Source organism: Stegodyphus dumicola, chromosome X1 (genome assembly GCF_044657685.1).
Source record: "Stegodyphus dumicola isolate Sdum_Otavi_A_Nest chromosome X1, ASM4465768v1".
Classification (NCBI taxonomy): domain Eukaryota; kingdom Metazoa; phylum Arthropoda; class Arachnida; order Araneae; family Eresidae; genus Stegodyphus; species Stegodyphus dumicola.
In genome coordinates, this window is record NC_140780.1 from 67,746,093 (window position 1) to 67,774,070 (window position 27,978).

The following is a 27,978-nucleotide window of genomic DNA, read 5'->3' on the forward strand; positions in this document are numbered from 1 at the left end:
GTCCACTGCTAGAATTTCATTCATACGTGGTGCAACATTCATCCATCAACACCGGAAAGAATTTATCTGCTACTTTAAACAATTTCCATCGACTGAAAATGAAGAAAAAATGCAATACAGTCAAAAGTCGTTAATCCGGACTCGTCGGGAGTTCGGCGATTCCGGATTATCGATTTTTCCGGATTATAGATCATCAGTTTAAATCTCGTAAGATGGCATGCAGAAATTCTATAATTAAAAATATGAAACCTTAATTTATGAAATAAAGAACGATTATAATTTAAAGGGTATCAAAATTTACAAAAAGAAAAGCTTAATATTTATTTGTTTACTTTATTAAACATTTCTTTCAATGTAAGTTGTTTTAAGTTCCTTCGTTTTATGTGATAATACTTTCTCTCTAATTCTATAAACAGACACAATTTCTTGTTCAGTTACAAAGTTCTGCTGTTCAAGTTCCGTTAATTGTTGTGCCGAGAATACCGAAGAACTTGTCAATCGAAATTTTTTTCGTTTTCACCAACCTCTCTGTCACATTCTTCATGTCTTTATCCATTTTTTGCAGCAATTCCACTTTTTGTTTGATGAACATCGAAACATAGTTTCGTTTTGTATGATCCTTTGGGAGCTCCAGAATCGGAAATTCTATTTGACATAATCGAAAGTTCAAGTTTACTTTTATAAAATTGCTATTACAGTCTGCAAAAATTAATAATCCGGATCCAATTTGAAGATTAAGTTACAACGCAATCATCAACATTAACTGAAATAGATAACTAGATAATTTTAGATTATGCCGTCCGTTATACATAAAACGCGCACGCGAAAACGTATTCTGCGCTTGCGCACACACATATGCGCAGTGGTAAAAGGTCTTACGCGAACGCGTAAACGCCTATGCGCATGTGTCAACGCGGCGCATGCGCAGAAAGTTTTTAGCTTTGAGGTCCGGATTATAGATCATTCCGGATTATGGGTGTCCGAATTAACGACTTTTGACTGTATTAAATTTCACATTAAAATATGATTTCCCTGTATTTAATTTTCATCTTGCTGAATTTTTTTGTAAATAATACAAAGAGTATACATTTTCTTTAAGATATTATACCACACATTTTTATACTTTCTGTAATGCACTTATAACTGAAATATTCAAAGTGCAATATATAATTACAGCCAGCTAAAATTTTATAAACTTAAAATTGGCTCCCATTAAGTTAAAGTTGTTAATAACTGCACCAAGGGAAGGAATGCAATTTTATTTCTTTGTCTGTATTTGGTTTCATTTTCATATAGAAAGAGTTAAAAATAGGTTACCTAGGTAACAAAATTTAAACACACATTTTCAGGAAAAATTACAGAATAACAGATTTTGTTTCCCTGAAGACATAACATCTCGCTATTCCAGCTATGATACAGACTGCATACTGTCATAGAGAAATTCCTTTCTTAAACAGGGAATTCATATACTTTAATCTGTTTTTACACAAGTACTGTTTATGACTAATCCATGGTCCAGGAGTAAAACACTTTATAGTACACCCATCTAAATTTTTATTATTTCCGGTCATCTGTAAAGACTGTTTACCTATCACGACTAAACTCCCAATCTGCATTCCAAATAATTCATACCATTCTTCAAGTCATATTTCGTAGTCTATCATTTTTAATACGGCAGGTACTTCCTGAGCGCAGACTTAGCATGATTTCGCGTATAGCAGTACCTTAAAGGATCCCATTTTATTTGTCCACTGCTAGAATTTCATTCATACGTGGTGCAACATTCATCCATCAACACCGGAAAGAATTTATCTGCTACTTTAAACAATTTCCATCGACTGAAAATGAAGTCAGAAAAATCTTACAAATTTCAAAAGCAATCGATGCCGAAGAATTTTCACATATGGAAGACAGAGAAGTCAAACAATGAATCAGAAAATTACAAAAGAAGAACTGGGGTCTTATAAAACCCCTTGATAATAAAAGCGCTCATTATGAAGAAGAGCTTTTAACTTAAGATAAGATGAAGAAATTCTTAAATAACACAAAAAGCAATGTCTGATCTTCTAGCGAAGAATTACCCAATTCAAGAAAAAACATGTGCTCTTTACAGCGGCACGCATACAGTTGCATCAATCATTCCTATAAGCAAAAGACATCAGCTATCTCAAAAAATATTTCTGCATTGCATTTGCCAAGAGAACGGAAAGAAGTCCAAAAGAAACTTTCAGAGTGCTTTGCAAAACAAAGTGGAAAGTTATTCTGCAGAATTTTACTTCGATAATAATCAAACATCTCTGATTTGATTTCAAAACGAATTTTTATTTGTGAAATCAATTTTAAATAGATCTTCGCAAATAGGCTCATAAAACTTCCCAATATGCCAAAATAGTTCAGACTAAGGGAAAAATTTAATAAAGTATGCTTAAAACAACTAATAAAAAGCACATTTTGAGCAGCCTTAACAGACGACAATTTGGCCCCACTAACTTTCATTACGAGTACTCATTAAATTTTTATTTACATTTCTTTTATGTTCAACATTTAACTTTCAATGGTTTTAAGAGAAACAGCACTTCATAGACAGACTCTAAATTCGGAAAAAACTGAAACAAAATTGTTTTATACACAGGCAGAGTAATTACACTGACCTGTTGGGAAGAGAAGACCCCGTTAGACAAGGAAAATATTATGCCAGACAGAGAGGAAAATGCTTAGCCTCCTCCTCGTAATGCGAAAGGAGGCCACTTGGGAAAAAATTACACTACAGCAGTAATTTTGAAACCACTAAGAAGCAACAGAACTCTAACAAATCTCAGACTTCTCATAATTATAGTGTGATTAACAGTTCAACCTCACTTCGAATATTACAATACAATATAAAGAAAGAACCAATTCACACACTTCAATATGGAATTCAAAACCTAAGAAATTAATGCATAGACGCTACCCTAAATATTAAAACATAATGTGAAGCGTTCACGTAAAATAAATAAGTAGTAAAACTCCAATATAAAGCAACATGTGAAAAGGGACCTACAAATTATAACATTCAAGCATTTCTAGTGAAAATAAAGTTAATATAAAACAAGAATTACCAGCCACAGACGTCTTTTTGCTCTGCACTATTTCTCCGTTCTTTTTCTTTCATGATATGTTCTGCAATCCAAGAGTGCACAAAAATGATGACAAATTACACTAGAAGAGGCCAAGGGGGGGGAAGGAATCATTAGATTTTAACTACTTTGAAATTAAAGAATATCTATACACAAAGAGAAATATCTAATATTGTTTCTTAATATATAAAGCTTTGAAAGTAGCCTTCTTTGTTTTAAATTCCAGCAATGTGCTACATTGTTACAAAAATCATGATTGCAGTCGATAGAAAAGCAAATGATTTTCCTAATACGACAGAAGTACAGTAAGCGAAAGAGGTTTTTAATGTATGGGCACAACATGAACAATGAAAGAAAAAAAAATTACACAGTTATTACAGATACAGAGAATAAAAGGGATAATGATCTTCGAGAAAAGTAAATAATTTTAGCGCTGGTACAAAGATGGCACCGAAAGTGAATAAGCAGGTAATTTTAAATGACAAATAAACAAAATAAACTTTACTGTTAGCTTTGAAGCAGGTGTTATGTATTAAACTATCTTAATTCACACACAGAATTTCTGACGTAACAGATAAAAAAAAGAGTAAGAATCAAACTCACAATATATTGACATTAAAAGAGCTATACATATATACTTTTATAGCTTTTTTTTTTTTTTTTTATTTTTAAGAAAGGGCTCAAAAACACCATTTTACAAACAGATTTCGAAAAACATCTTGGAAACAAAAGTCATAAACCATAAAATAAATATTTCATTCAGAATTTTAACGCAAGAACCGTTTCTAATTTTAAGTTCTTTACTTATGTACACTCATCCATCAGAGAGGACAGCTTAGTGCAATGTACAAGAAATTATCCTGTAATATTACCACGTCACTTTAATGAAATTATAGCAATATTTCACTCAAGGAAAGAACATATTGTCTAGCTGCCCGGGTTCGAGCCCAGCTTTAATACAGCAAGCCAAAACACATCAAATGCCATTGAATGATATACCATTTTGAAATGTTGCAAAAAATTTAAATAAAATTTCATGAATGAGCTATTGCAATTACCTATATACTAAAATTTTGACCAAAAATTCAACAAAACTAAGATACTCTTTTTTTCTTTCGAAGGAATCAAAGTCATATACTAATGGAGGGATGCTCAACTTATTGTACTATGAAACCTAAACATAGGAATGAAATTTTGTCAGCTATGTGAGATGTCCAGTACCGAGAAATTCCGTAAATTGTAGAATAGAACGCACGTCTCAAAACACACGAAAGGTAAAACGCAATTCATATACTTTACTTTTAGGCTTGAAGCAGGTGTTCTATATTAAACTGTCTTAACTCACATACAGAATTAGTAATATAATAGCTCAAAATATTGTAAGAACCAAACACGCATTATATCAACATTTAAAAAAAATCTACATATATTTATTAGTGTTACGAGGGTTTATTCTGAAATATTATAATGTCACTTTCAGTGAAATGATAGAAATTTTCACTCAGGGAAGGGACATTCTGTCTGGCTGCCTGGGGTCCATTCCAGCTTCTGTTACAAAAGTTTGATAGAAGAATTTTAAGAATCCAGAAACGAAACTCATCAAGAAATTATTGACCATAATTAGTTCTACGATTTAGTCATTCTTACAGACATAATAACTAATATCTTAAACTTGAGCAGGGAAGAGAACTAAAGTGTTTGAATTTAAGGTTATTTTAAATTCATTTTAAATCAAAATAAATTTTGTAAAAATATTACACAAATATAAGGAATATACATTTTTACCATAATGCAATGTACATTTTGCCACTTTGAAAATCTGGAGAACTAAAGCGTGAAATATAAGAAAACTGAAACAAACATTTGGAAAATCTCATCGAGCTTAAATTAGTTTCTAAATTAGATGTTTTGAGTGTATTTAAAATTAGGCCAACTACTACGTTCACTTCAAACCCATTACATAAAACTAGTATTTAAGAAAAATGGTAAAAGATTGCAAATATGTTAACAATTCTACTGATCCAGAAATAGAATTAACTGGTTTTCATCCTAATTAAGATGAAGTATATCACAAAAAGCCATTTGAATAGTCCTAGATCAGAAAAATCATGAACTGTTAAACTTTTAAAAAGATAAATTCCTGCTTTTGATCTACTTAAAAATGTGAAAGAGGATTTTCAACAATAAACTTGTTAAAATCAATGTTCAGATACAGAATAACAAACAAACATCCGGACGACTGCATGGATTTAGCAATAACATCGCATGTACCAGAGGGAGAAAAAAAAAATCTCAGAAGAAATGCAAAGCTAAATTTCACATTAAAATATGATTTCCCATTATTTAATTTTCATCTTGCTGAATTTTTTTGTAAATAATACAAAGAGTATACCTTTTCTTTAAGATATTATACCACACATTTTTATACTTTGTGTAATGCACTTATAACTGAAATATTAAAAGTGCAATATATAATTGCAGGTAGCCAAAATTTTATAAACTTAAAATTGGCTCCCATTAAGTTAAAGTTGTTAATAACTGCACCAAGGGAAGGAATGCAATTTTATTTCTTTGTCTGTATTTGGTTTCATTTTCATATAGAAAGAGTTAAAAATAGGTTACCTAGGTAACAAAATTTAAACACACATTTTCAGGAAAAATTACAGAATAACAGATTTTGTTTCCCTGAAGACACACCTCGCTATTCCAGCTATGATACAGACTGCATACTGTCATAGAGAAATTCCTTTCTTAAACAGGGAATTCATATATTTTAATCTGTTTTTACACAAGTACTGTTTATGACCAATCCATGGTCCAGGAGTAAAATGCTACACCCATCTAAATTTTTATTATTTCCGGTCATCTGTATAGACTGTTTACCTATCACGACTAAACTCCCAATCTGCATTCCAAATAACTCATATCATTCTTCAAGTCATATTTCGTAGTCTATCATTTTTAATACGGCAGGTACTTGCTGAGCGCAGACTTAGCATGATTTCGCATATAGCAGTACCTTAAAGGATCCCATTTTATTTGTCCACTGCTAGAATTTCATTCATACGTGGTGCAACATTCATCCATCAACACCGGAAAGAATTTATCTGCTACTTTAAACAATTTCCATCGACTGAAAATGAAGAAAAAATGCAATACAGTCAAAAGTCGTTAATCCGGACTCGTCGGGAGTTCGGCGATTCCGGATTATAGATCATCAGTTTAAATCTCGTAAGATGGCATGCAGAAATTCTATAATTAAAAATATGAAACCTTAATTTATGAAATAAAGAACGATTATAATTTAAAGGGTATCAAAATTTACAAAAAGAAAAGCTTAATATTTATTTGTTTACTTTATTAAACATTTCTTTCAATGTAAGTTGTTTTAAGTTGCTTCGTTTTATGTGATAATACTTTCTCTCTAATTCTATAAACAGACACAATTTCTTGTTCAGTTACAAAGTTCTGCTGTTCAAGTTCCGTTAATTGTTGTGCCGAGAATACCGAAGAACTTGTCAATCGAAATTTTTTTCGTTTTCACCAACCTCTCTGTCACATTCTTCATGTCTTTATCCATTTTTTGCAGCAATTCCACTTTTTGTTTGATGAACATCGAAACATAGTTTCGTTTTGTATGATCCTTTGGGAGCTCCAGAATCGGAAATTCTATTTGACATAATCGAAAGTTCAAGTTTACTTTTATAAAATTGCTATTACAGTCTGCAAAAATTAATAATCCGGATCCAATTTGAAGATTAAGTTACAACGCAATCATCAACATTAACTGAAATAGATAACTAGATAATTTTAGATTATGCCGTCCGTTATACATAAAACGCGCACGCGAAAACGTATTCTGCGCTTGCGCACACACATATGCGCAGTGGTAAAAGGTCTTACGCGAACGCGTAAACGCCTATGCGCATGTGTCAACGCGGCGCATGCGCAGAAAGTTTTTAGCTTTGAGGTCCGGATTATAGATCAGTCCGGATTATGGGTGTCCGAATTAACGACTTTTGACTGTATTAAATTTCACATTAAAATATGATTTCCCTGTATTTAATTTTCATCTTGCTGAATTTTTTTGTAAATAATACAAAGAGTATACATTTTCTTTAAGATATTATACCACACATTTTTATACTTTCTGTAATGCACTTATAACTGAAATATTCAAAGTGCAATATATAATTACAGCCAGCCAAAATTTTATAAACTTAAAATTGGCTCCCATTAAGTTAAAGTTGTTAATAACTGCACCAAGGGAAGGAATGCAATTTTATTTCTTTGTCTGTATTTGGTTTCATTTTCATATAGAAAGAGTTAAAAATAGGTTACCTAGGTAACAAAATTTAAACACACATTTTCAGGAAAAATTACAGAATAACAGATTTTGTTTCCCTGAAGACATAACATCTCGCTATTCCAGCTATGATACAGACTGCATACTGTCATAGAGAAATTCCTTTCTTAAACAGGGAATTCATATACTTTAATCTGTTTTTACACAAGTACTGTTTATGACTAATCCATGGTCCAGGAGTAAAACACTTTATAGTACACCCATCTAAATTTTTATTATTTCCGGTCATCTGTAAAGACTGTTTACCTATCACGACTAAAATCCCAATCTGCATTCCAAATAATTCATACCATTCTTCAAGTCATATTTCGTAGTCTATCATTTTTAATACGGCAGGTACTTCCTGAGCGCAGACTTAGCATGATTTCGCGTATAGCAGTACCTTAAAGGATCCCATTTTATTTGTCCACTGCTAGAATTTCATTCATACGTGGTGCAACATTCATCCATCAACACCGGAAAGAATTTATCTGCTACTTTAAACAATTTCCATCGACTGAAAATGAAGTCCAAAAATTCTTACAAATCTCAAAAGGAAACGATGCGAAAGAATTTTCACATATGGAAGACAGAGAAGTCAAACAATGAATCAGAAAATTACAAAAGAAGAACTCGGGTCTTATAAAACCCCTTGATAATAAAAGCGCTCATTATGAAGAAGAGCTTTTAACTTAAGATAAGATGAAGAAATTCTTAAATAACACAAAAAGCAATGTCTGATCTTCTAGCGAAGAATTACCCAATTCAAGAAAAAACATGTGCTCTTTACAGCGGCACGCATACAGTTGCATCAATCATTCCTATAAGCAAAAGACATCAGCTATCTCAAAAAATATTTCTGCATTGCATTTGCCAAGAGAACGGAAAGAAGGCCAAAAGAAACTTTCAGAGTGCTTTGCAAAACAAAGTGGAAAGTTATTCTGCAGAATTTTACTTCGATAATAATCAAACATCTCTGATTTGATTTCAAAACGAATTTTTATTTGTGAAATCAATTTTAAATAGATCTTCGCAAATAGGCTCATAAAACTTCCCAATATGCCAAAATAGTTCAGACTAAGGGAAAAATTTAATAAAGTATGCTTAAAACAACTAATAAAAAGCACATTTTGAGCAGCCTTAACAGACGACAATTTGGCCCCACTAACTTTCATTACGAGTACTCATTAAATTTTTATTTACATTTCTTTTATGTTCAACATTTAACTTTCAATGGTTTTAAGAGAAACAGCACTTCATAGACAGACTCTAAATTCGGAAAAAACTGAAACAAAATTGTTTTATACACAGGCAGAGTAATTACACTGACCTGTTGGGAAGAGAAGACCCCGTTAGACAAGGAAAATATTATGCCAGACAGAGAGGAAAATGCTTAGCCTCCTCCTCGTAATGCGAAAGGAGGCCACTTGGGAAAAAATTACACTACAGCAGTAATTTTGAAACCACTAAGAAGCAACAGAACTCTAACAAATCTCAGACTTCTCATAATTATAGTGTGATTAACAGTTCAACCTCACTTCGAATATTACAATACAATATAAAGAAAGAACCAATTCACACACTTCAATATGGAATTCAAAACCTAAGAAATTAATGCATAGACGCTACCCTAAATATTAAAACATAATGTGAAGCGTTCACGTAAAATAAATAAGTAGTAAAACTCCAATATAAAGCAACATGTGAAAAGGGACCTACAAATTATAACATTCAAGCATTTCTAGTGAAAATAAAGTTAATATAAAACAAGAATTACCAGCCACAGACGTCTTTTTGCTCTGCACTATTTCTCCGTTCTTTTTCTTTCATGATATGTTCTGCAATCCAAGAGTGCACAAAAATGATGACAAATTACACTAGAAGAGGCCAAGGGGGGGAAGGAATCATTAGATTTTAACTACTTTGAAATTAAAGAATATCTATACACAAAGAGAAATATCTAATATTGTTTCTTAATATATAAAGCTTTGAAAGTAGCCTTCTTTGTTTTAAATTCCAGCAATGTGCTACATTGTTACAAAAATCATGATTGCAGTCGATAGAAAAGCAAATGATTTTCCTAATACGACAGAAGTACAGTAAGCGAAAGAGGTTTTTAATGTATGGGCACAACATGAACAATGAAAGAAAAAAAAATTACACAGTTATTACAGATACAGAGAATAAAAGGGATAATGATCTTCGAGAAAAGTAAATAATTTTAGCGCTGGTACAAAGATGGCACCGAAAGTCAATAAGCAGGTAATTTTAAATGACAAATAAACAAAATAAACTTTACTGTTAGCTTTGAAGCAGGTGTTATGTATTAAACTATCTTAATTCACACACAGAATTTCTGACGTAACAGATAAAAAAAAGAGTAAGAATCAAACTCACAATATATTGACATTAAAAGAGCTATACATATATACTTTTATAGCTTTTTTTTTTTTTTTTATTTTTAAGAAAGGGCTCAAAAACACCATTTTACAAACAGATTTCGAAAAACATCTTGGAAACAAAAGTCATAAACCATAAAATAAATATTTCATTCAGAATTTTAACGCAAGAACCGTTTCTAATTTTAAGTTCTTTACTTATGTACACTCATCCATCAGAGAGGACAGCTTAGTGCAATGTACAAGAAATTATCCTGTAATATTACCACGTCACTTTAATGAAATTATAGCAATATTTCACTCAAGGAAAGAACATATTGTCTAGCTGCCCGGGTTCGAGCCCAGCTTTAATACAGCAAGCCAAAACACATCAAATGCCATTGAATGATATACCATTTTGAAATGTTGCAAAAAATTTAAATAAAATTTCATGAATGAGCTATTGCAATTACCTATATACTAAAATTTTGACCAAAAATTCAACAAAACTAAGATACTCTTTTTTTCTTTCGAAGGAATCAAAGTCATATACTAATGGAGGGATGCTCAACTTATTGTACTATGAAACCTAAACATAGGAATGAAATTTTGTCAGCTATGTGAGATGTCCAGTACCGAGAAATTCCGTAAATTGTAGAATAGAACGCACGTCTCAAAACACACGAAAGGTAAAACGCAATTCATATACTTTACTTTTAGGCTTGAAGCAGGTGTTCTATATTAAACTGTCTTAACTCACATACAGAATTAGTAATATAATAGCTCAAAATATTGTAAGAACCAAACACGCATTATATCAACATTTAAAAAAAATCTACATATATTTATTAGTGTTACGAGGGTTTATTCTGAAATATTATAATGTCACTTTCAGTGAAATGATAGAAATTTTCACTCAGGGAAGGGACATTCTGTCTGGCTGCCTGGGGTCCATTCCAGCTTCTGTTACAAAAGTTTGATAGAAGAATTTTAAGAATCCAGAAACGAAACTCATCAAGAAATTATTGACCATAATTAGTTCTACGATTTAGTCATTCTTACAGACATAATAACTAATATCTTAAACTTGAGCAGGGAAGAGAACTAAAGTGTTTGAATTTAAGGTTATTTTAAATTCATTTTAAATCAAAATAAATTTTGTAAAAATATTACACAAATATAAGGAATATACATTTTTACCATAATGCAATGTCGTTTTGCCACTTTGAAAATCTGGAAAACTAAAGCGTGAAATACAAGAAAACTGAAACAAACATTTGGAAAATCTCATCGAGCTTAAATTAGTTTCTAAATTAGATGTTTTGAGTGTATTTAAAATTAGGCCAACTACTACATTCACTTCAAACCCATTACATAAGACTAGTATTTATAAAAAATGGTAAAAGATTGCAAATATGTTAACAATTCTACTGATCTAGAAATGGAAATAACTGATTTTCATCCTAATTAAGATGAAGAATATCACAAAAAGCAATTTGAATAGTCCTAGATCAGAAAAATCATGAACTGTTAAACTTTTAAAAAGATAAATTCCTGCTTTCGATCTACTTAAAAATGTGAAAGAGGATTTTCAACAACAAACTTGTGAAAATCAGTGTTCAGATAGAGAATAACAAACACACATCCGGACGACTGCATGGATTTAGCCATAACATAGCATGTACCAGAGGAAGAAAAAAAACTCTCAGAAGAAATACAAAGCTAAATTTCACATTAAAATATGATTTCCCTGTATTTAATTTTCATCTTGCTGAATTTTTTTGTAAATAATACAAAGAGTATATCTTTTCTTTAACATATTATACCACACATTTTTATACTTTGTGTAATGCACTTATAACTAAAATATTAAAAGTGCAATATATAATTGCAGCTATCCAAAATTTTATAAACTTAAAATTGGCTCCCATTAAGTTAAAAATGTTAATAACTGCACCAAGGGAAGGAATGCAATTTTATTTCTTTGTCTGTATTTGGTTTCATTTTCATATAGAAAGAGTTAAAAATAGGTTACCTAGGTAACAAAATTTAAACACACATTTTCAGGAAAAATTACAGAATAACAGATTTTGTTTCCCTGAAGACAGAACACCTCGCGATTCCAGCTACGATACAGACTGCATACTGTCTTAGAGAAATTCCTTTCTTAAACAGGGAATTCATATACTTTAATCTGTTTTTACACAAGTACTGTTTATGACTAATCCATGGTCCAGGAGTAAAATACATTATAGTACACCCATCTAAATTTTTATTATTTCTTGTCATCTGTATAGACTGTTTACCTATCACGACTAAACTCCCAATCTGCATTCCACATAACTCATACGATTCTTCAAGTCATGTTTCGTAGTCTATCATTTTTAATACCGCCGGTACTTGCTGAGCGCAGAATTGTAAAGCGTGATTTCGCGTATAGCAGTACCTTAAAGGATCCCCTTTAATTTGTCCACTGCTAGAATTTTATTGATACGTGGTGCTACATTTATCCATCAACACCGGAAAGAATTTATCTGCTACTTTAAACAATTTCCATCGACTGAAAATGAAGTCCAAAAATTCTTACAAATCTCAAAAGGAAACGATGCCAAAGAATTTTCACATATGGAAGACAGAGAATTCAAACAATGAATCAGAAAATTACAAAAGAAGAATTGGGGTCTTATAAAACCCCTTGATAATAAAAGTGCTCATTATGAAGAAGAGCTTTTAACTGAAGATAAGATGAAGGAATTGTTAAATAACACAAAAGCAATGTCTGATCTAGCGGAGAATGACCCAATTAAGGAAGAAACAGGACACTAGGAAACATGTGCTTTTTACAGCGACACCCACACAGTTGCATCAATCATTCTTATAAGCAAAAGACATCAGCTTTCTCAAAATATAATTCTGTCATGCATTTGCCAAGAGAACGGAAAGAAGTCCAAAAGAAACTTTCAGAGTGCTTTGCAAAACAAAGTGGAAAGTTATTCTGCAGAATTTTACTTCGATAATAATAAAACATATCTGATTTTATTTCAAAACGAATTTTTATTTGTGGAATCAATTTTAAATAGATCTTCGCAAATAGGTTCATAAAACTTCCCAATATGCCAAAATAGTTGAGATTAAGGGAAAAATATAATAAAGTATGCTTAAAACAACTAATAAAAACACATTTTGAGCAGCCTTAACAGAAGACAATTTGGCCCCACTAACTTTCTTTATCAGTACTCATTAAATTTTTATTTACATTTCTTTTTTGTTCAACATTTAACTTTCAATGGTTTTAAGAGAAACAGCACTTCATAGGGAGAATCTAAATTCGGAAAAAACTGAAACAAAATTGGTTTATACACAGGAAGTGCAATTACACTGACCTATTGGGAAGAGAAGACCACATTAGGCAAGGAAAGTATTGGGCCAGACAGAGAGGAAAATGCTTAGCCTCCTCCTCGTAATTGTAGTATTTAATAATTTGTAAATGGTAACATTTAATATTTAGTAACTTGTAATTAACAACACTTTGGATACAGATTTGAAAAATAGAACTATGCTGGTATTGCAGTTCTCTGTGATTATACATTATAAGATTGTAAATAAATAGTTTCTAAAAGCTAAAAGTGTACCCTCAATTGCTTTAATTGATTAATTTTATATGGTGTCAGGAGTGTTTTGCTTTCAAAATGGAAAGTTTAAAACCACCAGAGCCGATGAAATTTGATGGAAATCTAGCTTGGAATTGGCAGAGATGGCTGCAATCATTTGAAATATATGAAGTAGCTAGAGAATTACATAATGAAGAAGAGAAGGTAAGAGTTAATACTTTTCTTCATGTAATAGGAATTTGTGGTCTTGAAATATATAATACATTTCCTATAGAAGAGGGTAAAGAAATTAAATTAAGTGAAATTAAAACAAAATTTACGGAATATTGTATTCCTAAGAAAAATATTACATATGAAAGACATTTATTCTTTACTAGAAATCAAACCGCGTCAGAAACCATAGATGAATACGTAACTGACCTTCGAAATAAAGCTAGAACATGCGAGTTTGCACAATTAACGGATAGTTTAATAAAGGATAAAATTGTTTGTGGTATTAAAGATGATATAGTGAGAGCAAGATTGTTACATGAAACAGAATTAACATTAGAAAAAGCTCTTGATATATGCAGATCTGCTGAAATAAGTGCACATCAAATGAAAATCATAAAAGATGAGGAAACTGCTGTAAACTTAGTGAAAAAGAAACTAAGTAAACATAATAAGAATACTTACAAAGAGGTAAATACCGATAAACAAAAGACAAAAATTTGTTCTAAATGTGGAACATCTCATGAGTATCGAATGTGTCCAGCATATGGAAAAATCTGTCATAAATGCAAAAAGGCAAATCATTTCGCGAGTCAGTGTAAAAGCAATATAATAAAAAATGAAGCAGTCAAGGTAAACAAAAAAGATAGACAAATTAAATTAATAAATCATGACTCTGAGGAAGAGTTAGAATTTTATGTTGGCACATTAAACCTTAATTCAGATAACAAGTAAGAGAAATGGACTGTTGACGTTAATGTAAATAAAAGTAAACTAAATTTGCAGTTAGATACTGGAGCAATGTGCAATGTTATTTCTAAAACCAAAGTGAAATTGCTAAATGTTCCGATACAGAAGTCTAAAATTAAAAGATTAGTTACATTCTCTGGGAATAAAATGGATACTTTAGGAAAAGTAGTACTTAACTGCCAATATGGAAAAAATAATTATGTTGTGGAATTATTGACAGAAGTTATTGACAAAGAAGTACCTTCTATATTAGGATTAAAATCATGTTTGCAACTAGGTTTGATTCAGAAAGTAATGTTTGTTTACACTGAAGACTTACTGGAGGAATACAAAGATGTATTTGAAGGCTTAGGTTGTTTGAATAGAGAATATAAAATCCAGTTAAAACAAGATGTAACACCAGTCATTCATCCTCCAAGAAAAATACCCATAGCTATACGTGATAAAGTTAAGAAAGAATTACAAAGAATGGAAAATTTAAATGGTTTTGAGGAAGTAACAGAACCAACTGAATGGGTAAATTCAATGGTCACAGTTGTCAAACCGAACAAAATAAGAATATGTTTAGATCCTAGAGATTTAAATAAAGCTATAAAACGAGAACATTATCCGATGTTAACCATTGACGAAGTTGTCACTAGAATGCCTAACGCAAAAATATTTCCTGTTTTAGATGCTAATAGTGCTTTTTGGCAAATCCAGCTTGACGAAGAAAGTAGTAATTTGTGTACATTCATTACACCTTTTGGCAGATACAAATTTAAAAGATTACCTTTTGGCATATGTTCAGCTCCAGAAATTTGCCAAAGAAAATTAAGCCAAATAATAGAAGGTCTAGAAGGCGTTGAATGTATTATACATGATATCTTAATATGGGGATCTAATGAAAAGGAACATGAGCTACGACTTAAAAAAGTACTCCAGAGAGCACGAGAAATTAATTTGAAGTTCAATAAGGCTAAATGTAAAATAAAAAGTTAATCGTGTGAATTATATAGGGCACGAGTTAAGTGAAAATGGACTAAAACCTGATTTTTCTAAAGTGGAAGCAATTGTTAAAATACCAGAACCTACAGATGTGCCTTCGCTACAAAGATTTTTGGGAATGATTAATTATTTAGCCAAATTTATTCCTAACTTAAGTACTATTACTGCACCATTAAGACAGTTACTTGAGAAAAATGTCCTCTGGCACTGGACTGAAAAGCATCAAAAAGCTTTCGAAACACTTAAAGATTTGATTGCAAAAGCACCCGTATTAAAATTCTATGATGTTAATAAGGATGTAACTCTTTCAGTAGATGCAAGTTCTGAAGGATTAGGTGCTGTTTTACTACAAGAAAACCATCCAATTGCTTATGCTTCCAGAGCTCTAACAAAAAGTCAGAAAAATTATGCTCAGATAGAAAAAGAGCTTTTAGCTATTACTTTTGGATGTTCTAAATTTCATCAATATATATATGGCAAACGTATTACAGTTGAAACTGATCATCGACCATTAGAAAGCATAACTAAGAAACCTCTTTTTAAAGCACCACAGCAATTGCAAAGAATGCTGTTAAATTTACAAAAATATGATCTAGATGTATGATACAAAAAGGGGAAAGACTTTATTAATAGCAGACACTTTGAGTAGAGCAAATTTGAATACAACAGAAGATAATGATGAAGATACAGAAATTTGTACACTGATTCCAGCATCTGATGACAAAATTTATGCATTGAAGAAAGAAAGTGAATGTGATGCTACACTACAGTGCTTAAAGAAATATATTCTGAGAGGCTGGCCAGAAAGGAAACATCAGGTAGAACCTCAAGTCAAAGTATTTTGGGACTTTGTAAAGTATTTGGGATATATTTATTAATTGTAGATAGAGTTGACAATGGAAAATGACTTATTTTTCAAAGGAGGAAGGGTAATTATTCCTTTATCTATGCAAAAGGAAATGTTAAATTTAATTCATGAGGGTCATTTTGGTATAGAAAAATGTAAGAAAAGAGCTAGAGATGTTTTGTTTCGGCCACTTATGAACAAGCAGATAGAAGATAAAATTTCAAAATGTTCTATATGTAATGAATACCAGAACAAAAACATAAGAGAGCCTATGATACCACATGAAATTCCCAATTTACCGTAGTTGCGACAGATTTATTTGAGATTAACAAAGATGTATATTTATTAATTGTAGATTACTATTCCAACTTTTTTTAAATCTCCAAACTACCGGATACTCGAAGTCACACAGTGATCAGTTACATGAAATCTCATTTTGCAAGATACGGTATACCATTGATAGTGATATCTGATAATGGACCTCAGTTTGCAAGTAAAGAATTTTCAGAATTTGCAAAGAAATACCAATTTAAACATATAACAAGCAGTTCATACCATCAACAGTCGAACGGATTAGCAGAGCGTTCAGTACAAACGGCGAAGAAATTGTTAAAGAAAGCTCAAGCAGATCATGCTGATCCTTATTTAGTTTTGTTAGCTCATAGGAAAACTCCAACACATGAGATGCTAGGATCACCAGCTCAACGACTTATGAGTAGAACAAGAACAATTCTTCCTACATATGAAGAATTACTTAAACCTCAAGTTGTGAGAAATGTAAAAGAAAAAATCAACCAAGAAAGAACTCAACAGAAGTCATATTATGATCGTCATACAAAAACATTACCATCACTAAATAAAGGAGATTGTGTTCGGATATATCACGATAATCGCTGGAAACCAGCAGTTGTAGAAGAAGTGCATGAGACGCCTAGATCATATATACTTAGATCAGGTGGATCAGTATTGAGAAGAAATAGAAAAGATATTAGAGAAAACAGTTCAGCTGTTGATGAGAATATCAGAGGAACAGAAGAAGGAGTTAATACACAGAAAACAGATGTAAAAGGATATGATTCCAGATATTCTCAAGGGCAAAGTTTAGAAGATCAACTACCAAACTCTGCTAACTCAGAAACAAGGAACGGTGAGCTAAGAACTAGAAGTGGGAGACTGATTAGAAAGCCGGCCAGGTATTTCGACTGATTTTAGATTATTAAAACTTTTGAACTCTTTAAAAAAACGGAAGATGTAATATTTAATAATTTGTAAATGGTAACATTTAATATTTAGTAACTTGTAATTGGCAACACTTTGCATACAGATTTGAAAAATAGAACTATGCTGGTATTTCAGTTCTCTGCGATTATACATTCTAAGATTGTAAATAAATAGTTTCTGAAAGCTAAAAGTGTACCCTCAGAATTTTATAGTAATGCGAAAGGAGGCCACTTGGGAAAAAATTACACTACAGCAGTAATTTTGAAACCACTAAGAAGCAACAGAACTCTAACAAATCTCAGACTTCTCATAATTATAGTGTGATTAACAGTTCAACCTGACTTCGAATATTAAAATACAATACAAAGAAAGCACCAAATCAAACACTTCAATATGGAATTCAAAACCTAAGAAATTAATGCATAAATGCTACCCTAAACATTAAAACATAATGCGAAGCATTCACATAAAATAAATAACTAGTAAAAATCCAATATAAAGCAACATGTGAAAAGGGAACTACAAATTATAACATTCAAGCATTTCTAGTGAAAATAAAGTTAATATAAAACAAGAATTACCAGCCACAGATGTCTTTTTGCTCTGCACTATTTCTCCGTTCTTTTCATCTTCGTTCTTTTTCTTTCATGATGTAATGTTCTGCAATCCAAGAGTGCACAAAAATGATGACAAATTACACTAGAAGAGGTCAAGGGGTGGAGGGAAGGAATCATTAGATTTTAACTACCTTGAAATTAAAGAATAATTATACACAAAGAGAAATATCTAATATGGTTTCTTAATTTATAAAACTTCAAAAGTAGCCTTCTTTGTTTTAAATTCCAGCAATGTTCTACATTGTTACTAAAATCATGACTGCAGTCGACAGAAAAGAAAATTTTCCTAATACGACAGAAGTACAGTAAGCGAATGGTGTTTTTAATGTATGGGTACAACATGAACAATGAAAGAAAAACAAATTATACAGTTATTACGGATACACAGAATAAATGGGATAATGATCTTCAAGAAGAGTAAATAATTTCGGCGATGGTAGAAAGATGGCACCGAAAGACAATAAGCCGGTAATTTTAAATGACAAATAAACAAAATAAACTTTACTGTTATTTTTGAAGCAGGTGTTATATATTAAACTACCTTAATTCACACACACACAATTAGTGACACTTTGGAAAGTTATGTCACATAACTTAAAAGAAGTATTTCAATCAGAATTTTAATGTAAGAAACGTTTCTAATTTTAAGTTCTTTACCTAGGTACTCTCATGCATGAGAGGTGACAGCTTAGCCCAACGTACGAGGGTTTATCCTGAAATATTACCAGGTCACTTTCAACGAAATGACAGCAATATTTCACCGAGGAAAAGAACATGCCTAGCTGACTGGATTCCACCCCGACTTAAATACAGCAAGCCAAAACATTTCCAATGCCGTTTTTCCAAGATGGAGTTGTCCGCTTTTTCCCAAAATGGCGTCCCAATTCAAAGAGAGGGAGAGGGGTAGGAGATTCTTTGGGCGTGGTGAGCGGTCATATCAAAGAATGTCTATGCAACAACAATACATATTCTTTGGTCATATGAAGGAGGTTAGAATAGAAGGCGGGAAGGTTCAACTCAAACGGTGAGGCCTGGCGGCCATGTTCCTGTTATCGCTGTGACTTGTGAAGGAAGTCTGTAATTGGAATATTTTTTTTTCTTTTCTTTTTGAAGCATGTCATCTTGTGTTGTATATGGATGCACAAAAAGATTTTTGAAAAAGATTCCTGGGATTACTTTTCACGCGTAAGTATTGATTTTCTTTTTTTTATGTAATTTGATAACTATGGTAAAAAAATATCACAATGTCATGTTTTTTTTTTTTCCAGATGTAAAAAAGGGACTTAATAATAATCAAAATATGTTAAATACATTTTAATGTTTCTGTTTATAGCTAGAATCTTTTTTCCTTAACACACAATGATGTATGCTAGGATTTAAACTGTATAATTTGAACGTTTTAGGTAATTCGTTTGATAATTTTCATGAAAAATTAGACACCAATTGTTACTAATTTTATGGTTTTTAAAGGTATTAAATAAAGTAATGCTTTTCTTTATGTATTAATTATTATTCAATATAAAATTTTTGAACTGTTAAGAATATAATTTGTGCATTTGATCAAGATAAACTAACTTTTCTGTTGTTAAAATGTTTTTGCATAAATTTACAAATTTGTGGGCAGTATAGCAATAAAAGTAAGTAAAATATTTACACAACTGAACATGTGTAAAGATGTATCCAAAAATATAGGTATATTTCTCGAATTTAGCTTAATTCAAGGCAATTTCTTTCAGATTCTTAAATATGAAACGCGCATAAACTGAAATCACTGAATTCACATAAATCTGTTTTATTTTACTAATATTTATATTCTTGTTGTTATAAGATTGTTAGTTGTGAAAAGAGTTTAAAACTTTCATTTAAAAAAAAATGCAACCTGTGACTATTTTTTTAGATAATTATCCGCTATTAATTTCAGGTTAAATATATTTTAAATGATTCTTTAAAATTTTACAATACTGTGAATAAATCAGAAATATCACTTCTTAAAGGAAAAACTGGAAAGTACACCCAACAGGTTGCTAATAAAACCTAAACAAATTCTATTTTTAAAGGCTTTAATGTTATGCACATGCATTTAGATTTCGAACTATTTCTTAATGATTTTCTGTACGTAATAAATTACGGGTATTATCATCTTTATAAGATATCATATATAAAATATGTAAAATTTCATTATAAATTTTACATATATTTAGTGGAAAATACATGCACGGAACAGCTTAAAAACACGTACTTTTCACTGACGTAATGCAATGTTTTGAAGTTATAAACATGGACGCCGCTTGTTTGGTGAAGTTTCATTTCCCGATAGAGGAGGAAACTGCGAACCCTCCTCCTTATATTCTAACGTCCTTGGGTCATATCCGTTTTCCAAGGTGATGTTGTCCTCTTTTCTCAAAATGGTGTCCCAATTCAAAGAGAGATAGTGACCATTTTTCAGTCTTTTCCAAGATGGGGAAAGAAGAAAATCTAGGATGGAATAATACGAGAGAGATAGAGAGAAAAAACGCCATTTTGCCATTTTCTGATAGCGTACCGGTAATCAAATACTTTTGTGACCGCCTGTACAGGAAATTGAGGAACACGTGTTAAGAAGAAACGTTCGTTGACAAAACGTCAGATGCGCCGAGAATCTCAAATCCTTCCAGTGCCCTCAAACGGGTAAAGAATTTCCTGCGAAATGTATCCTCTGTGGAGGAGGACATGCATCTTGCAGTAAGGAATGCCCCAAAAGACCAGGAAATATAGATATTGAAAAAATTAATGAAGAAACAACAAACAATTCCCCAAATATGCAAAATCACCAGACTCACTCTACTTTCAGCCAATCACGTAATCAAGGATCAAGGAAGTTAATTTACGGAGTGCGCTAGGCTAGGCCTTTAACTCCGCATCATCAGAGATAGAATAATTACATCAAAAGAGGGGTTCATCTAATAAGGGAAAATTTTGAAGTCTAATTATAAAAATAAAAGCTTTTCAGATAATGCCTTCCGCATGAGAAAAAAGGAAAACTCTTAGAAAGTCTTTAAATTAAATTTTGTGTTTAAAAAGGGCCAGGAATAAATTTTGAGAGAGGAGTCAACATTCAAAAAGTTTTGAAAAGAATAAAAAGGTGCAATACATTTCATTGATTCTTGATACGGACAGCAAAATAAAATCCTTAGGACAATCCGGAGAGTTGGGCAAAAAGGGCTGGGGGCGAAACCCGTTGGGCGGGTTCTGGTAGCAGTTCAGTGTGATACACTGAAGCAGGAGAAGAAAATTATTGGTCGCTATTTAGTGCGACGTTAAAAGGTCCCCTTAGGGGGTCGAAAGCAACCCGTTTAGCGGGTGGAAAAGAAGCTTTTAAGAAGCTATTGAGAAATTAAGTGCAGTCGCGTGCGGCTGCGGAGATAAGTTGTCCCTTGTTAAAGAAACGTTAGAAGACTCTTCTTAAAGAGTTAAAGAACAGGGTTCCCCCGGTCAATGCCTTACGCATGGTTAACGCGGGGGCGGTTGGGGTTTAGGAACGAGAGGAAAGCATCCACTTGGGCGTCTGTATTCCAATACCGACGCCGTTTAAAAGGGAGTTGAGCATAATCAGCTTGTAAGATTGCTCTGGGTCGCTTTTTAGAAGAGGCAATCGCAGGATCATATAACGGCAGGGTATGTAATACTGGATTTCCAACAAGATGGATTTTTTTGAAATGTCTTTCCGAAAGTCGCTGTATACAGCGACTTTCGAAGGAAGCGATTAATGGGCATAATTTTGAGGTCGTTATGAATGTCACCGTGCCTTATGAACCATGGAGCGTTTAATATCTGCCGTAAAAATTTTGATTGAAAAATTTGGACGTGTTTACGGTTAGTCAGAGCAGCTGAGCCCCAGATGGGACTCGCGTAAGTGAGAATAGGCCTTATGATAGATTTATAAAGCAAGATCTTGTTATCAAGTGACAGGTCGCTATTTTTAGCGAGAAAGGGGCGCAGGTTGGCTTTGACAGCTTCCGCATTCGCAATAATTTTTTGAATGTGAAGTTGCCAAGTTAATTTTGAGTCTAGTAAAACACCAAGGTATTTGTAAGTAGTAACCCAGGGAATAGGTTCACCGAAGAAAATTAAATTATCTAAACGAGGGATGTTTCTTCGGATGAATAATGTGGCAGCAAATTTAGCGACATTAATTTTGATTGCATACAGTCCGAGCCAGAGTTGTAAGGCTGAAAGGTAACTCTGTAATGTAGAGATTACCGTGGTGATGTTGTTATGTTGAGTTAGGATGGCCGTATCGTCTGCATATAAAGCTAAATCGATACTAGGTGCCTTAGGCACGGCGTTGATATAGATATTGAAGAGCAGAGGTGTCACAAGACTGCCCTGAGGACATCCAGCATGGATCGGGCGGGGAGTGGAGAGTTCGTGGTTAACTAGTACGCGGAAGCTTCGTCCGGCTAAGTACGAGCTAATAATTTTAATGATGTGAGTCGGAAACCCAAGTCGCATGAGCTTGTAAATAAGTCCGTCATGCCAAACCCTGTCAAAGGCTTTAGCTATGTCACGTGTTAAGAAGAAACGTTCGTTGACAAAACGTCAGATGCGCCGAGAATCTCAAATTCTTCCAGTGCCATCAAACAGGTAAAGAATTTCCTGCGAAATGTGTCCTCTGTGGAGGAGGACATGCATCTTGTAGTAAGGAATGCCCCAAAAGACGAGGAAATATAGATATTGAAAAAATTAATGAAGATACACCAAAAAATTCCCAAAATATGCAAAATCAACAGACTCACTCTACTCTCAGCCAATCACGTAATTTGGGCACTGCCCCGTACAACCAATCATATGGGGTGATTACCAAGAGCTATCCAAACACGGTTAACGACAGGAAATTCCTCAAGAAATCTATGAATAAAAAATCTATAATAACGATAAAGAAGACCAATCCTTCAAAAATAAACGAAAATCAGTAAACAGAGACATAGAAAAACAATCCTTTGAAGAATTCACCGAGTTCATTACTGAAATTTACCAAATTTACCAGCAATACAAGCAGGCTTCTAACCCCGACTCCAGGCTCAAGATTGCAATGGCTCGCACTAAAGATATTCATCGAGAACGAGCATGAATAATTACCGCAGTGGCTAATTGCACCGAAGGTGCTAATAGCTAACAGGCTATTCACACCACCTACTTTCGCGCATGCGCACAAGCAGCCCAGGTACCAGCATTTTACCGCAGTGGCTAATCGCACCCAAGGTCCGTAGAAAGAACAGGTTAGCTCACTTGGGGTAAACAAACGAAAATACGTTCTCGCTGCCTATTGGCTGTGACGTCATTGAAGTTTTCTCTCCTCAGATCAACATAGATTTTTGCATTGATTTAAGCTGAACGTAAACTTGTGCGCGACTGTGGAAACTCATTCGTTTCTTGTTTTTTTTTCCTCTCAAATATAATTAAATTTATGTAGCATAATGGTTGGTACGCACTGCGCGATTGCATTATGCACAATAATGCAGGCAAAATAAAAAATAATCAGCAGAATGTATTATTTCATAGGTATAGAAACTTACAGTGTGTTTTGATTTGATACAACTTATTTTGAATTTTCGGGTTACTTAAATTAATTTATTCATTAATATATATAGAAAATTCTATGCATTTTGTTAGGTGTATTTAAATGCCAACGGTTTTGAATATTGTTGTGAATTGTGACAGATGCATATAAATATGCTTAAATAGTTTTAAATTATGTGTATGTAGCTCACTGCATTAAATAACTCTGGTTACACATGGAAAAATGGCCATGCAACCAGTCTTTTCTCCAGGAATTGAAGTCAAACCACCAGTGTTCAGCTGATGAGCCTTGTCAATTACTTAGAATTTGAGCCTATTGTACTGTTAATATGGTACATGCCAGAAATACAATATCATTAATACACGGGATACATATAAGTAATAAGAAGGACTAACAACACCGCAGAGTACAGAAAGCAACACAGAAGTCCACAATTCATTTGGCGAGCAAATTAAGTTGTATTATTATACTTAAGGCTATCAGTTCTGGATAATTTAGTTACAGTAATTTTGCAAAGGTAGTAAAGCAGTTCCTTCAGCAATATTAATTTTCTAATTATTAAGGCTTTTTTCTTTCATATTATTTGAAAACAGAGTAATACAGAGCATGCATTTAAATGCAATCAAAATTTAGGAAATGTATGATTTAAGAATATAGAAACGTTTAAAAAACAAATATGCTAAAATTCTTGTAAAATATAAAATTTCATTTTCTATCTGTACTTATAATTTTTTATGATTTGTATTATGAATGAATAATATAACTTAAGCAAATATTTTATTTATTATAGTTTTAAAATTTGCATTCCATTACTATACAGTGCACCATGATATATTTCATACAAAATTTCCTTTATAAAATTAAGATCCATATTTACTAAGATTTTGTGGAATGTAGTGTTTAAAATTTATTACCAAATTTGACTTTCGCATTTAATTATATAAATTTACCTGCAGAATTATATTTTGCTAGTATCTACGAATGTAATCATTATGTCTGTGGGGATATTGTACACAGGTCATCATATTAAATAAACATCCACCCTTTTTCCATGTGTTCACAGAAAGCACGATGACAGTCAAATGACGTTAAGATAAACTGCATAATGTATTTATGAGTGTATTTATCTGTGTATGAATAATATTTTTCCACAACTAAACTGATAACTCTAATTTTTTTTCATTCATAGAATGGTTAAACTGAATATGCTAAATAAAATGTAACATTTAAGTTATAATATATACATATTTCTTTTTTGATACCAAAACAAACACATACAGCATTCAGTCCTATTAATATCTACCCACCAGCGGCCGAGCGGTAAAGTCGCTGAACACTGGTAGTTCGGTCCGAGGTTCGAATCCCGCGAACGGGCTGGCTGCATGGGCGTTTTCGTGGTTTCCCCATGTGTAACGTGTATACGAGCCAAAAGGAAGGTCCCAAAAGACCAGGAAATATAGATATTGAAAAAATTAATGAAGAAACACCAAAAAACTCCCCAAATATGCAAAATCAACACACTCAGTCTACTCTCAGCCAATCACGTAAGGATCAAGGATCAAGGAAGTGCAATTTACGGAGTTCATAGGCAATTACGCCTTTACCTCCACATCTTCAAAGGAAATTAAATCATCCGAAAGAGGGGATTGTCAAATAGGGTAAAAATTTTGATAAGCCGAATGACTTGGAGTAAGTGCCTTCACACTGAGTCAAAAAAAGGCAAAAAACTCAGAAGGTCTTAATTTTGCGCCGAAAAAGGGCCAGAATAATTTAGATAGGGGCAGCCATAAAAATTTGACTAGAAAAATAAAAGGTGAAGTTTCCTTGAACCTTGATAATCATTTGTAGCATACGTCAGATGAAGAATACGCAGGGGAATTCCGATGCGCGTTCTTCGAGGTGGGAGGGAGGGGGGAACCTGTTTACAGGTCGAAAAAGTAGTTCTGCCAGTGATCAGCTGGGAGGGAGAAGTTTCATTTTTGACCGCTATTCAATGCGGTTTTTAAAGGCCAAAAAGGACGCTGTTAAGCGCCTAAGAAAGTTCCTTTTTAAAGGAAGAGAGAAGCTATAATTTAAAAATCTTTTACAGTTTTATTTCATTTGATAGGTTAAAGTATTTTAAATCAGTCCTATTTGAATGTGATATTTATTATGAAAGAAACTTAAAGGGGGTTCCTCGAGTTAATGCCGTGTGCATTAAAGAACTTTAGAGGCGGGGGGTTAAGGAACGAGAGGTTCACGTGGCTATCAGTGTGCTCATATCTAGCCCGTTTCAATGGCAGAGCTGAATATTCCCTGTTAAGAACCGCTCTGGGTCTTTTCCGGGAAGAAGCAACAGCAGGATCGTATTCGGGTAGCATATGAAGCACAGGATTTGCAACACGTTGAATATTTTTGAAAATTTTTCCGAAAGTCGCTCTATATAGCGAATAATGGGCATAATTTTGAGGTCGTTATGAATCTCTTCGTTTCTTACAAACCACGGAGCTTTTAGAATTTGCCGAAGCATTTTAGATTGAAAAATTTGGACATGTTTTCTGTTAGTCAGTGCACATGGGCCCCATACGGGACACGCATACGTAAGAACCGGCCTAATCATTGATTTGTAGAGCAAGATTTTGTTATCAGTTGACAGGTCGCTATTACTAGCTAGAAGGGGACGTAGGGCGGTTTTGACAGCTGTCGCACCCGCTATGATTTTGCGGATGTGAGGCTGCCAAGTTAATTTTGAGTCTAGTAAAACACCTAGATATTTGTAAGAAGAGACCCAAGGAATGGGTTTACCGAAGAGCATTAAATTAGGTAAACTTGGGATGTTTCTTCGGATGAACATAGTGGCAGCACATTTTGCGACATTGATTTTGATTTTCTACAGACCGAGCCAGAGTTCTAAGGTCGAAAGGTAACTCTGCAATTGTGAGATTACCTGGAGGGTGTTGGAGTGTTGTGAAATGATGGCTGTATCGTCTGCGTATAGCGTAAGATCGATATTTGGGGCCTTAGGAATATCATTTACATAAATTTTAAAGATTGCAGGGGCGAGGAGGCTACCTTGAGCCACCCCAGCATAGATTGGGCGGGGAGAGGAGAATTCGTGGTTAACTCGCACGCGGAAACTGCGTCCGGTCAAGTACGAGTTAATAATTTTAATGAGATGGGCCGAAAAACCAAGCCACATGAACTTGTAAATAATCCCGTCATGCCGAGTCCTGTCAAAGGCTTTGGCAACGTCCAGATAGACAATTCCAGTTTTCTCTCGCTTACGAAAGCCTTCATGAATGAATTCCACTACACGGAGTAACTGGTGTACCGTGGAGTGTTTAGGTCGGAAGCCGAGTTGTTCCGGGATTAGTAAATTTTGATCCCGACAGAATTCATTCAGGCGATTAAGTAAGACAAATTCATATATCTTAGAGACAGAAGATAACAGACTTATGGGTCTGTAATTGACGGGCAAGTTTAAATTTTGTCCCGGTTTTGGAATGGGGACGACTGCTGCAATTTTCCAGAAGTCGGGGAAATAGCTTCTCCTGAGCATTAAATTTATGAGTACCGTGATCCATACGATAAACATAGGGGGGAAGTTTTTCACCATGCGATTCGAAATAGAATCTATGCCAGGCGCCCTGTCAGGTTTCAATTTATCTATGAAAACCATGACTTCAGTAGGGTCCGTTGGCCTGAGTTCAGTTGTGATAGGTTCTGTTAAAAAATCTTTAACCCGTGCTTGTATGCGCCCCTGTGTAACCGGGCGGTTACACTAGCAGTCGTGGTTTGGTGTGAATTGAGTTGCAAGGCTGTCAGCTATGACATTCGCCTTTTCTGAGTCAGTGTAGGCCATCTGTGCGCCATCGGCCGTTTGAAGGGGCGGAATGTATGTTTTATGTTTGCGTAATCGGGCGGCTGCGAGCCAAATCGATTTGTCTTCAGTCGTTAGGGACTCAATGTATGTTTTCCACTCCGCTTGTTTTAATAAGCGGGTTTCGGTCCTTATCTCGTTCTGTATCTTGCGAAATTGGGCACGGATATTGGGATCTCGTGACCTTTGCCAAATTCTTCGCAAGTAATTTCGCTGCTTAATTTTGAATTATTCTCAGGTGGGAGCCTAGCACCTGGGTGTTTGTGTGGTTTTGAAGCCGCAGCTCTCGCTTCTTTCAGTAAAGATTCCAGACTTTTGATATGCCTGTCAAAGTCCGAATTGCTGGAAATTTTGATGGGAGGGAGTGAAGTTTTTTCCAAAATAAATCTAAAGTCGTCCCAATTTGTTGAGACTTGCTCCTTTAATTTTGAGAATCGATTTTGAATATCTAGGGTTATCAAAACGGGGTAGTGATCA

General features: G+C 33.5%; 2 long non-coding RNA genes across 4 annotated transcripts in view; one reads left to right on the forward strand and one right to left on the reverse strand.

The window, feature by feature from the left end:
• Positions 1 to 27,978, reverse strand: part of LOC146993172 (uncharacterized) — an 880,419-nt gene that overhangs the window by 335,332 nt on the left and 517,109 nt on the right. Inside the window, exons 1-4 of one of the 3 annotated variants that reach the window (XR_015038636.1) lie at positions 18,740 to 18,942; positions 18,047 to 18,164; positions 9,239 to 9,338; positions 3,099 to 3,198 (exon numbers count right to left, since the gene is read on the reverse strand). The exons of the other annotated variants lie outside the window; for them this stretch is intronic. This is a non-coding gene — a long non-coding RNA (uncharacterized LOC146993172). Of the gene's footprint in view, positions 1 to 3,098; positions 3,199 to 9,238; positions 9,339 to 18,046; positions 18,165 to 18,739; positions 18,943 to 27,978 lie in introns of those variants that run through there. 3 annotated transcript variants of the gene reach the window in all.
• The window catches only part of LOC146993174 (uncharacterized), a 382,674-nt gene that overhangs the window by 255,125 nt on the left and 99,571 nt on the right, over positions 1 to 27,978 (forward strand). The gene's annotated exons all lie outside the window — the stretch shown is intronic.